The sequence below is a fragment of the Aythya marila genome (assembly GCF_965140915.1).
Source record: "Aythya marila genome assembly, chromosome: 1".
Taxonomy (NCBI): Eukaryota; Metazoa; Chordata; class Aves; order Anseriformes; family Anatidae; genus Aythya; species Aythya marila.
In genome coordinates this window covers 37719566-37732945 of record NC_139042.1, presented here as the reverse complement: position 1 = coordinate 37732945, position 13380 = coordinate 37719566, and positions in this window count along the sequence as shown.

Below are 13380 nucleotides of genomic sequence, written 5' to 3'. Positions count from 1 at the left end.
CACCTGTCTCAAAGGGGGAAATAGATTCTAGCCCAGGTTCTGGCAGGGCTCATTGAGAGGGCTTTAAACTAGGTATGAAGACTGATGAGGTGAAAGGGGTGAAATGACGCTTAATAGAGATGAGCCTGGGGGAGCAGTACCAGGTTTGAAGGTAAGGGCAGTGGTGCAACTGCAATGCATCTACACCAACGCACACAGCATGCACAACAAACAGGAGGAGCTGGAAACCATTGTGCAGCAGGCAAACTATGACCTAGTCACTGTCAATGAAATGTGGTAGGACCACTTCCACAACTGAAGTGTTCTAATGGATGTCTATAAGCTCTTCAGAAGGGACAGGCAACTAAGGAGGGGAGGTGGTGTGGCTCTTTATATTAGAGAGTGTTTCGATGCTGTTGGAATTGGGTTTAGGAATGAAAACATGGAGTCCTTGTGTATAAGGATCAGGGGATTGGCCAACAATGTAGACATCGTGGTGGGGGTCTGCTATAGACCACCAAACCAGGATGAAGAGATGAATGAGGCATTCTATAAGCAGCTGGTGGAAGTCACTCAATCACCAGCGCCTGTGCTCATGGGGGACATTAACTTCACAGACATATGCTGGAAATACAATACAGCCCTGTGGAAGCAGTCTAGAAGGTTCCTGGAGTACATGGAGGATAGCTTCCTGACTCAGCTGGTTAGTGTGTAGAGGGGGTGCCCCACTAGACCTGCTGTTCATGAACAGAGAAGGGCTGGTGGGAGATGTGGGGATAGGGAATTGTCTTGGGCAGATTGACCCTGACATGGTAGAGTTCACTATTTATGGTGAAGTCAGGAGGGGGTCAGTAAAACTGCTATCTTGGACTTCCAGAGGGCAGACTTGGAATTGTTCAGGGCACTGGTAGGGAGGGTTGTTGGGAGTCCATCCTGAAGGGCAGAGGGGTCCAGGAAGGCTGGATGCTCCTCAAGAAGGAAGTCTTAATGGTGCAGAAGTAGGCTGCCCCATGTGCCGTAAGATGAGCCGGCGGGGAAGAAGACCGATGTGGCTGAACGGGGATTTTTTGCTGAGTGTCCAGGAGAAACAGAGGTGGAAGACAAGACAGAAAACTCAGGGAGAGTACAAGGAAGGTGCCAGATTATGCAGAGAAAAAAAAACACGAAGACCAAAGCCCAGCACAAGCTCAACCTGGCTACTATGGTTAAGGATAAAAATAAATGTTTTTATAAATATATTAATTGCAAGAGGTGGGTCAAGGAGAATCTCCATGCTTTACTGGATGCAGGGGGGAACATGACTGCTGAGGATAAGAAAAAGGCTGAGGTTCTTAATGCCTTCTCTGCACATGTCTTTACTTGCCAGACCACTTATCCTCGGGGTACTCAGCCTCCCGACCTGGAAGTGTGGGACATGGAGCAGAAGAAACCCCCCACAGTTCAGGTGGAAACAGTTAGACAACTGCTGCTCCACCTGGACTGTCACAAGTCCATGGGGCCAAATGGGATCCACCCAAGGGTGCTGAGGGAGTTGGCAGATGTGGTTGCTGGGCAGCTTTCTATCATCTGTCAGCAGTCATGGTCATCCGGAAAGGTCCCAGATAACTGGAGGCTTGCTAATGTGACACCCATCTATAAGAAGGGTCATAAGGAGGATCTGGGGAACTACAGGCCTGTCAGCCTGACCTGGGTGCCAGGAAAGGCGATAGAACAGGTCATCTTGAATGCAATCACGCAACATATGCGGGTCAGCTGAGGGATCAGGCACAGTCAGCATGGATTCATGAAAGGCAAGACTTGCCTGACCAACTTTATCTCCTTCTATGACCGGAAGACCCACCTAATGAATGAGGGGAAGGCTGTTGACAGAGTCTACCTAGACTTCAGCAAGGCCTTTGACAAGGTCTCCCACAGTATTCTCCTGGAGAAGCTGGCAGCCCATGGCTTGGACAGGTACTCTCTTTGCTGGGTTATAAACTGGCTGGGTAACTGCCCAGAGAATAGTGGTGACCAGAGTGAAATTCAGCTGGCAACCTGTCACTAGTGGGGTTCCCCAGGGCTCACTGTTGGGGCCTATCTTCTTTACTATCTTTACTGATGATTTGGATGAGGGAACTGAGTGAATCCCCAGTAAGTTTGCAGATGACACCAAGTTGGGAAGAAGTGTCAATCTGCCCAAAAGTAGGAAGGCCCTGTAGATGGACCTGAACAGGATGGGTAAAGGTGCCGAGGTGAGTGAGATGAGGTTCAACATGGCTAAGTACCAGGTGTTACACTGTAGCCACAGCAACCCCATGCTACGCTACAGGCTTGGGGGAGAGTGGCTGGAAAGCTGTGCAGAGGAAAAGGACCTGGGGATGCTGATTAATGCTCACTTGAACATGAGCCAGCAGTGTGTCCAAGTGGCCAAGAAGGCCGATGGCATCTTGGCTTGTGTCAGGAATAGTGTAGCCAGCAGGACCAAGGAAATGATTGTTCCCTTGTACTCCGCTCTGGTGAGACCACACTTCGAGTACTGCGTTCTGTGTTGGGCCCCTCACTACAAGAAGAATATTGAGGCTCTGGAACATGTCCAGAGAAGGGCTACAATGCTGGTGAAGGGCCTGGAACACAAGTCCTGTGAGGAGCAGCTGAGGGAGCTAGGGTTGTTTAATCTGGAGAAGAGGAGGCCCAGGGGAGACCTTATTGCTCTCTACAACTACCTGTGTCCTGGTTTCAGTTAGAACAGAGTTAATTTTCTTCCTAGTAGCTGGTAGAATGCTATGTTTTGGCTTAGGATGAGAAGAGTGCTGATAACACCCTGATGTTTTAATTGCTGCAGAGCAGTGCTTATACCAAGCCAAGGACATATCAGCTTCTTGCTCTGTCCTGCCAACAGGCAGGCTGGGGGTGCAGCAAGAGCTGGGAGGGGACAGACCCAGGACAGCTGACCCAAACTGGCCAAAGGGGTATTCCATACCATCTGATGTCATGCTAAACAATATATAGGGGTGGCTAGCCGGGGGAGGGGGGCCGGACTGCTCGGGGTTAGGCTGGGCATCGGTCAGCGGGTGGTGAGCAATTGCATTGTGCATCACTTGTTTGTACACATTATTAGTAGTAGTACTATTATCATCATTGTATTATTATTATTATTATTGTTATTGTTATTGTTATTATTATTTTCCCGTCTTATTAAACTGCCTTTATCTCAACTCACGGGGTTCACTTTCCGTTTCTCTCCCCCATCCCAGAGAGGGAGGGGGGAGGGTGAGCGAACGGCTGTGTGGTGTTTAGCTGCCAGCCGGGTGTCGTGGTTTAACCCGGCTGGCAGCTAAACACCACGCAGCCGTTCGCTCACCCTCCCCCCTCCCTCTCTGGGACGGGGGAGAGAAATGGAAAGTGAAGCCCGTGAGTTGAGATAAAGACAGTTTAATAAGACAGGAAAATAATAATAATAATAATAATAATGATGATACAATGGTGATAATACGAAAGTAATAATAGTATGTACAAACAAGTGATGCACAATGCAATTGCTCACCACCCGCTGACCGATGCCCAGCCTAACCCCGAGCAGTCCGGCCCCCTCCCCCCGGCTAGCCACCCCTATATATTGTTTAGCATGACGTCAGATGGTATGGAATACCCCTTTGGCTAGTTTGGGTCACCTGTCCTGGGTCTGTCCCCTCCCAGCTCTTACTGCACCCCCCAGCCTGCCCGTTGGCAGGACAGAGCAAAGGCTGAGATGTCCTTGGCTTAGTATAAGCACTGCTCTGCAACAATTAAAGCATCGGGGTGTTATCAGCACTCTTCTCATTCTAAGCCAAAACACAGCATTCCACCAGCTACTAGGAAGAAAATTAATTCTGTGCTAACTGAAACCAGGACATCTATCCACCCCTTATTCCATACCATTTATGTCATGCTCAGGTTACACTCTTTTCCATACATTCTAATTAGTCACCTATAGTAATCATGGTAGTGATAATATACAGTATAATATACTATTTAACATGGTGCAATTCAGTTCATGGGCTATTCTCACCCAGTATTAAATCTCCTTGAGGTACACACCGGACCTCTCCGTTCTTTTGCATTACCCACCAAGTATATCCAGGTCCCTGAGCGAAAACAATTCCACGAATAGGTTTGCCTTTTCCTGAGGCAGGAGTAGCCCAGACTGTTTTACCCAGCATATTTTTTACATGCACTACAGGAACTTTATCCCCATCTACAGTACGTAACAGGTTTGATTGGGCAGGTCCAGCTCGGTTGGTAGATCCCCTAGTATTGACTAACCAGGTGGCCTTTGCCAAATGCGTATCCCAGTTTTTGAACGTCCCAGCGCCCATTGCTTTCAAGGTAGTCTTTAACAGGCCATTGTATCGTTCAACTTTCCCGGAGGCTGGTGCATGATAGGGGATGTGATACACCCATTCAATACCATGTTCTTTGGCCCAAGTGTCTATAAGGTTGTTTCGGAAGTGAGTCCCATTGTCTGATTCTATTCTTTCTGGGGTGCCATGTCGCCATAGGACTTGCTTTTCAAGGCCCAGGATGGTGTTCCGGGCGGTAGCATGAGGCACAGGATATGTTTCCAGCCATCCGGTGGTTGCTTCCACCATTGTAAGTACGTGGCGCTTGCCATTGCGAGTTTGAGGGAGTGTGATGTAATCAATCTGCCAGGCCTCTCCATATTTATATTTCAGCCATCGTCCTCCATACCAAAGAGGCTTTGACCGTTTGGCTTGCTTGATTGCAGCACATGTTTCACAGTCATGAATAACCTGTGCTATAGCGTCCATGGTCAAGTCCACCCCTCGATCACGAGCCCATCTGTATGTTGCATCTCTACCTTGATGGCCTGAGGTGTCATGGGCCCATCGGGCTATAAATAATTCACCTTTATGCTGCCAATCCAGGTCCACCTGAGCTACTTCAATCTTAGCAGCCTGATCCACCTGCTGGTTGTTTTGATGTTCTTCAGTAGCCCGATTCTTGGGCACATGAGCATCTACGTGGCGTACTTTCACAGCCAGGTTCTCTACCCGAGCAGCAATATCTTGCCACAATGCAGCAGCCCAGATAGGTTTGCCCCTACGCTGCCAGTTGTTTTGCTTCCATTGCTGTAACCATCCCCACAGGGCATTTGCTACCATCCATGAATCGGTGTAGAGATAGAGAACTGGCCATTTTTCTCGTTCAGCAATGTCTAAAGCCAGCTGAATGGCTTTCACTTCTGCAAACTGACTCGATTCACCTTCTCCCTCAGCAGCTTCTGCAACTCGCCGCGTAGGACTCCATACAGCAGCCTTCCATCTCCGATGCTTCCCCACAATACGACAGGACCCATCAGTGAACAGGGCATATTTCTTTTCATTCTCTGGCAACTGGTTGTACAGTGGGGCTTCTTCAGCACGACCCACTTCCTCCTCTGATGATATCCCAAAGTATTTGCCTTCTGGCCAGTCCATGATCACTTCCAATATTCCTGGGCGACTGGGGTTTCCTATTCGAGCCCGCTGAGTAATCAGTGCAACCCACTTGCTCCATGTAGCATCAGTTGCATGATGCGTAGAGGGGACCCTTCCCTTGAACATCCAGCCTAGTACCGGTAATCGGGGTGCTAGGAGGAGCTGCGCTTCAGTACCGACCACCTCCGAAGCAGATCGAACTCCTTCATATGCTGCCAATATCTCCTTTTCAGTTGGAGTATAGCGGGCCTCAGATCCTCTGTATCCCCGACTCCAAAACCCCAGAGGCCGACCTCGAGTTTCCCCAGGTTCTTTCTGCCAGAGGCTCCAGGTGGGGCCGTTCTCCCCGGCTGCAGTGTAGAGCACATTCTTTACATCTGGTCCTGTTCGAACTGGCCCAAGGGCTACTGCATGGACTATTTCCTGCTTGATTTGTTCAAAGGCTTGTCGTTGTTCAGGGCCCCATTCAAACTCATTCTTCTTACGAGTTACTTGGTAGAGTGGGTTTACAATCAGACTGTAATTTGGGATGTGCATTCTCCAAAACCCCACAACACCTAGGAAAGTCTGTGTTTCTTTTTTGTTTTATGGCAAAACCGGCTTTCAGAAGGATTTGGACTATTTTCTTCCCTTTCTCGAAAACTTCCTCTGCTGTGTCACCCCACACAATAATGTCATCGATGTACTGCAGGTGTTCAGGAGCTTCCCCCTGCTCTAGTGCAGACTGGATCAGCCCATGGCAAATGGTAGGGCTGTGTTTCCACCCCTGGGGCAGCCTATTCCAGGTATATTGGACTCCCCTCCAAGTGAAGGCAAATTGTGGCCTGCACTCTGCTGCTAGAGGGATGGAGAAAAATGCATTAGCGATATCAATTGTGGCGTACCACTTGGCTGCCTTCGATTCAAGTTCATACTGAAGTTCCAGCATGTCCGGCACTGCAGCACTCAGTGGTGGTGAAGGAGAAAGGGAGAGTGATCAAGTAAGAAAAATTATCTTCCCCTTTCCCCTCCACAGATTGACTCCCTAATGAAAAAAGGCAACAGATACAATTGCTAATAGTTTCCAAAATACAGTTTCCAAGATATAGAATCGAAGATGTTACTGAGTACAAATACCAGGTTAGAGTCATGGCCAGATATTTCATCATCTCATAAGCCACTGATACAACACACAGTACCATAATGGTCTGAAACCAGGGCCCGGAGAGGATAAACAACATGACAGAGAGCACATACGGAAAATAACGTGCTATAATACTCAATTTGGAAAACAGGCGCAGCACAGTTGAGATTAAAGCAATCAGCATTATGACAAGTGACTATTAAGCAGGTCTAATACTTATACCAATTTTAGTTTAACACACTCTGGTCAGATCTGCCGTTATCTCAACCTTTCGTGCCCCACGTTGGGCGCCAAAAAAGACTGTCGTGGTTTAACCCGGCTGGCAGCTAAACACCACGCAGCCGTTCGCTCACCCTCCCCCCTCCCTCTCTGGGACGGGGGAGAGAAATGGAAAGTGAAGCCCGTGAGTTGAGATAAAGACAGTTTAATAAGACAGGAAAATAATAATAATAATAATAATAATGATGATACAATGGTGATAATACGAAAGTAATAATAGTATGTACAAACAAGTGATGCACAATGCAATTGCTCACCACCCGCTGACCGATGCCCAGCCTAACCCCGAGCAGTCCGGCCCCCTCCCCCCGGCTAGCCACCCCTATATATTGTTTAGCATGACGTCAGATGGTATGGAATACCCCTTTGGCTAGTTTGGGTCACCTGTCCTGGGTCTGTCCCCTCCCAGCTCTTACTGCACCCCCCAGCCTGCCCGTTGGCAGGACAGAGCAAAGGCTGAGATGTCCTTGGCTTAGTATAAGCACTGCTCTGCAACAATTAAAGCATCGGGGTGTTATCAGCACTCTTCTCATTCTAAGCCAAAACACAGCATTCCACCAGCTACTAGGAAGAAAATTAATTCTGTGCTAACTGAAACCAGGACACCGGGTTAAACCACGACAACCTGAAAGGAAGTTTTTAGGATCCGAAGATTGGCCTTTTCTCACAGCTAACTAGTGATAATATTAGAGGGAATGGCCTCAAACTGTGCCAGGGGAGATTAAGGTTGGAAATTAGGAAACATTTGTTCTCAGAAAGAGTAGTCAGGCATTGGAATGTGTTGCCCAGGGAAGTGGTGGAGTCACCGTCCCTGGGGTTGGTTAAGGAAATGTTGTACATGGCACTTATAGACATTGTTTTAGTGGTTGGTATTGGTAGTAGGGTGATGGTTGGACCAGATGATCTTGAAGGTCTTTTCCAACCTTAATGATTCTATGATTCTAAGAGCCAGTTCCTGCTGTCTCCAAAAGGAACCCTCTGCTGACCAGAGCTGAGCCAATGAGCAATGCTGGTTGTGCCTCTGTGAGAGCAGAATTCGGAAAGGGAAAAAAACTGCTCTGCAATAGCTGAGAGAACAACTGGGAGAGCAGAATGAGAAGATGTAGAGCGAAAGAACCCTGTAGACACTAGGGTCAGTGAAGATGAAAAGAAGGAGGTGATCCAGGAGCTGGATCATAATGTCCCCCATGGTCTGTGGAGATTCCCATGGTGGAGCAGGCTCTTACCCTACAGACCATGGTGTATAACGGCAGAGCCAATCTCCATACTGCAGCCCACAGAGGACCTACACAATAGCATTGCTGGCCAAAAGAAAGTCTGACTCAAGATAAATTTGAAAGAAAACTATCATCTGTATATAAATGTGACCATGAGTAAATCATCTTACCCCATACACAGTGGGCAGACGAAGAGCTGCTTGAGCTCTCCTGACATGACAGCAAGCTGCACACCAGGACCTTGGCTTAGGCAAGGATGTCTCCCAAGGTTGCTTCTGCAGATTGAGATGACCCTGTTGCTACTGATATTCAGGAAGTGGATTGGGAACTAACATCATGTTAATGTGAAGTAAACTGCATAAAGGGTTTGTGTAATGCATACAATCCTTTAGACATAATCTCTCAACCAAATCTAGGACTAGGAATGGATTCAGTCACATCTAGGCTCCTTACTTCTTCAGTTCAAGGAGATTAGAAAGCAAGGAGGTCCACTCTTAACCTCAGAATTACACAGAATCACAGAACTGTCTAGGTTGGAAGAGACCTCAAGATCATTGAGTCCAACCTCTGACCCTAACACTAACAAGTCCTCCACTAAACCATATCACTAGGTTCAACATTTAAACATCTTTTAAAGACCTCCAGGGATGGTGACTCCACCACTTCCCTGGGCAGCCCATTCCAATGCCTAACAACCCTCTTGGTAAAGAAGTTCTTCCTAATATCCAACCTAAAACACCCCTGGCACAACTTTAGCCCATTCTCCCTTGTCCTGTCACCAGGCACGTGACAGGACCATAGAACATAGACCAACCCCCACCTCGCTACAGCCTCCTTTAATGTACTTATAAAGAGCGATAAGGTCGCCCCTGAGCCTCCTTTTCTCCAGGCTGAACAAACCCAGCTCCCTCAGCCGCTCCTAGTAGGACTTGTTCTCCAGACCCCTCACCAGCTTCATTGCCCTTCTCTGGACTCTTTCAAGCACCTCGATGTCCTTCTTGTAGTGAGGGGCCCAAAACTGAACACAGTACTCGAGGTGTGGCCTCACCAGAGCAGAGTACAGGGGGACAACCACTTCCCTAGACCTGCTGGAAACTCAATGGGAGGATTTCCTTGATGTAATGTCACCTAAAACAGTTTCATATACAGTCTCTATGTAGTATATTTAATTAATATATATTAATTATTATAATTATTACATAACTATTATATTATCATTAATACATTTTTATATAATACATTATGTAATATTGTATCATATTATTATATAAATTGTGTAGTTATTATATAATAATTATATAATTATAATTATCTATATTTATTTTATGTTATAAGTTTTGTAATCAGTAAATCATATTGCTGCTTATACTTTCTGAGAGAAGTGCATTTTTTATTTTTTTTATTTTTTTTCCCCCAAGCCCATGGCAACATAGTTCACACAGAAGAAGGTGTTTCTTTTTCATGCTTATTTTTATGTGTAGGTTAATGTATAATCTGGTCCAAGACTGGAGAAGGAATGGACATATTTCAGGAAAAATAAAAATTCATACAGAAAAACAATTACTTGTTATGACTTTGAGAATGATAGTGTCAAAAGTACATCTTGACACTTCTCCTCACTAATGAGGATCAACAATGATGACAGGGAATCACACCACAGAAAAATAGGTTTCATGAAAATCTCTTATTTTCCACATGTACTCATCAATCAAAGTACTACATTGTTTGACTGTGTATGTGTTCCTTCCTTATCCCAGGAAAAAAAAAATCCCTCTTGAACAACTGCTATATAATCTATTCAACTATATTAAATGAACTTAAAAAAAAAAATAGGGAACAGTGAAAGAACAAGTTACTGCAAAAATAGGTAATTTAAGGTTTGGAGAAACCTTTTTCTCTCTCGTTTGTTTCACTTACAAAACCATGCTGCTGTCACTGAATCAATAGCTTTTCATAGCTTCCACTTCCAGGTTCAATCACATCTTTATAACATGGGAGGCAAGCCCTTGGCCTATACTGTTAAATCTACACAGAAGAAAAAAGAAAAAAAAAAAAAAAAAGAAAAGAAAAGAAAAAAGAAGCAATGGAAAAATAATCTCTCTACAAAGACTATACAGAAACGACAGCATGTCTCAGCAGGTATCTGAGACAAGAGCTCTGATCCATGCATTGAAGCACTCGTGTTCTTGTGCTACCAGTAACCAAAATCCACCAAACAGAATCAACTATCATGCAGAAACCCTATGAAACTTGAAGGTGAAATCTATGCTGTTGAACCTTCCTCAACCTTGGCAAAAATGTTTATCAGCAGTCTCATCTCATAAGCCTGATCACCTGTTTCTATAGTCTATATCTATGTGAGACTATATAGTCTATACCTGTATCTATAGTCCAAGAAGCTCAGGATAATATATTTAACAGACAAGTAAGGTACACAGTAGATCAAACTGTAATGTTTGTATTAGGCTAAAATCAATAGCTCCATGTGCCATTAACTATGTTGACTAGATCTGCAGAGATTATAGTGGAAGCATAGATTTAGTCCATCTCACATACGACTTCCATAAATTTTCTAAAAATCTTGTGCATCTAAGGCAGATTTTTCAATACTAGTCCTGAGTTTGCTATGAAAACAAAACAAAACAAAACAAAACAAACAAACAAACAAACAAAAAACCTCAAGCAGATCAAGAACTCAAGACTGAGTGAATAGGTACTTCCAAGATTCAAAAGACAACAGAAAATTATATTCCAATCTGATGGGAATGTCTAGAGTGGAACTGGCATCTTTTGCTGCAAAGCTGGAAGCAATAGTTCCACAGGCATCTGTTCTTCAAGTATGTCACTTTGGAAACATGCCAAGTTTTAATTTTAGTGCACCTATAGACTGGATAGAATATTAACTACATGACTGTAGGAAAAAGTAGAACATTTCTTTAATATGATTTTTAAGAAAATAAGAAATTTTCTGTCTACTGTATTTGCTTCTTTAACATAGGAAAAAAACAAACAAACAAACAAACAAAAAAAAAACAAGTAAATACCTCAGCATTCATTATTTGCCACCATGATATGTTTATTTTCCCTGAGCCTTAAATAAGTAAATAAATAACAATCTCCAAACAAAGTAACATAAAGTAACAACACAAGCTAAAATTATTAACAGCCTGAACATTACTTAGAGCACCATTGAGATGATGGATGATACAATGATGACAGATGAGTCCTCACTCCTATTTTAAATTCTATCAACTACATAAATTAGTAATGTCATCAATATGATTACTAGCTGTTCACTCACCTTCTGCAGCAGCTGCTGCTTTTTTTCCTGGCTCTGGTCCTTTGATTTTTCCATCTAACTCAGTATTATAAGTCAGTGCGGGACCTGCTTGCAGCAGGTGCAGATGATTCGAGCAGAGAAATGTGTTATGGAGTCATGGATGTTATTGTGGCATCTGATTTGCTGTTTGATTGGGGAAACAAGTTGGGTTCTTTCTGATATTGTCTAAAACATGGTTTTGTTTGTTTTCTTTGTTTTGCTGTTGGCTATAAGGTGTGTATGATGTGGGATCTGTGACAGTACCTTCAGACAAATTCAAATTAATGCCATCTCAGCCATTTAGTAATGTCAAGAAAGTTATCTTAGGCAATGGTTTCTAAAGCATATTTAATTACTATTGTCTTCTGTTAGTTTAGTTTGACCAGCTGGAGCATAGTATTCAGATCAGCATTTAGCTCTTTGAAGCTAACAAAGATTAAAAGATCTATGACAAAGGCCCTGCTATTTATGCATGGTCTCTTTGATCTAATCTATGATTGCATCTATATTCCCACAATCAACAACTTTTAGGTCCCTATTCATTAAACATATTGAATATATTTAATATATTAATGCAAAGGTTTCTGAGAAGAAATAGATATGTATATATTCTTAATTCTGCACAAGTAGTGATCCCATAGAGAGCAGGAGATAATAAATTCAGGTTTCATTGAATTTAATCACTGTAAATATTATGTGGTATCACAACCTAGGTTATTAAACTGAATGTACTCATGTTTCTAAAGAATATCGAGGTTTTGAGAGATACACATTTATAATTCCTGATATCCTAATCCATATACCACATTTCCAACATAAATAAATAAATAAAATAAATAAATAAATATTTAATTGCATTTTTTATTGACAAGATTTAATTACAGTATATTTGTACAATGTACTACAGAACATTTAACAAACAATGAAGGATTATAATTAATAATTAAAACTGAACTATACTGATCATACAGATAAAACATGAGTTATGATGAAGTATCCATCCTTTTTATTCTTTGTTAGCTTACATACAACTTTGGAAATACAGAAACTAAAAATGAGTCTGGAAAACTACTGTGAATCCTTAAGGTTTCATTCTTCAAAACACAAACTAATAGTCACCATCATAAAAGGCGTATCTAGAAAAGAACTCAAAAAAATAATATTATTACTAATACGTAAAGTTTTTCTTTTTGGAGAACCACTGTACAGGCTGAAACTTCTCTCACACATCATGGACATCTTTAATCTACAATACATGACAGAAATGCACAACAATATTTCTTTTCATGATATAAGTTTCTTCTTCTGTGAATGTAAGAATCTTAAAATTTGTGTTCTTAGATTGTTTAACACTTCTGAGTACTATTCACTTTAATAACAGAAACATTGAACATTGAATAGAATGGAAATAAAAAACACAATATTATGACACAAGAGTCATTTTGGTAGGAAATGGGTCTTGGTTTGTTTGTTTGTTTTCAGTCTTTGTGATTCTTAGAAGGAATGAAAGGCAAAATTGAACAAAATCAAGTTATTCCATATATTTCTTATTAGCATCTGTTTACCCTAACAGGAATAGATGATGCAGAGATCTATTAAATCCCACTGAATTTATTGTTCATAAACTGGAGATGCTCAGAAATGATCTCATATCTTTCTCTGAGGGATCCAGTCTGTTCAGACACTTCTGGAAAATTGCTGCAATTTAGAAATAAAACAGAAGATAATGTATAATAATAATAACTATTATTAAAAACAAACAAAAATACATTAAATACATATCAAAGAGCTGTGTTCTCTCAGTTCTTTGTTCTGAAATAAACAAGCCAGTATTCACCTTTTGGCTCTGGTCCTATAAGAAAAATCTTAAAATGAATAGAACATGTAATTATTGACTGAAAAAAATAGTGACATGATCATATTTCACTAAATTACCCAGCTTATCAGTTTTGATGACGGACTTTTGCAAGTAGTATTTAGGAACTATAACCTGTGGTCTCAAAGTAC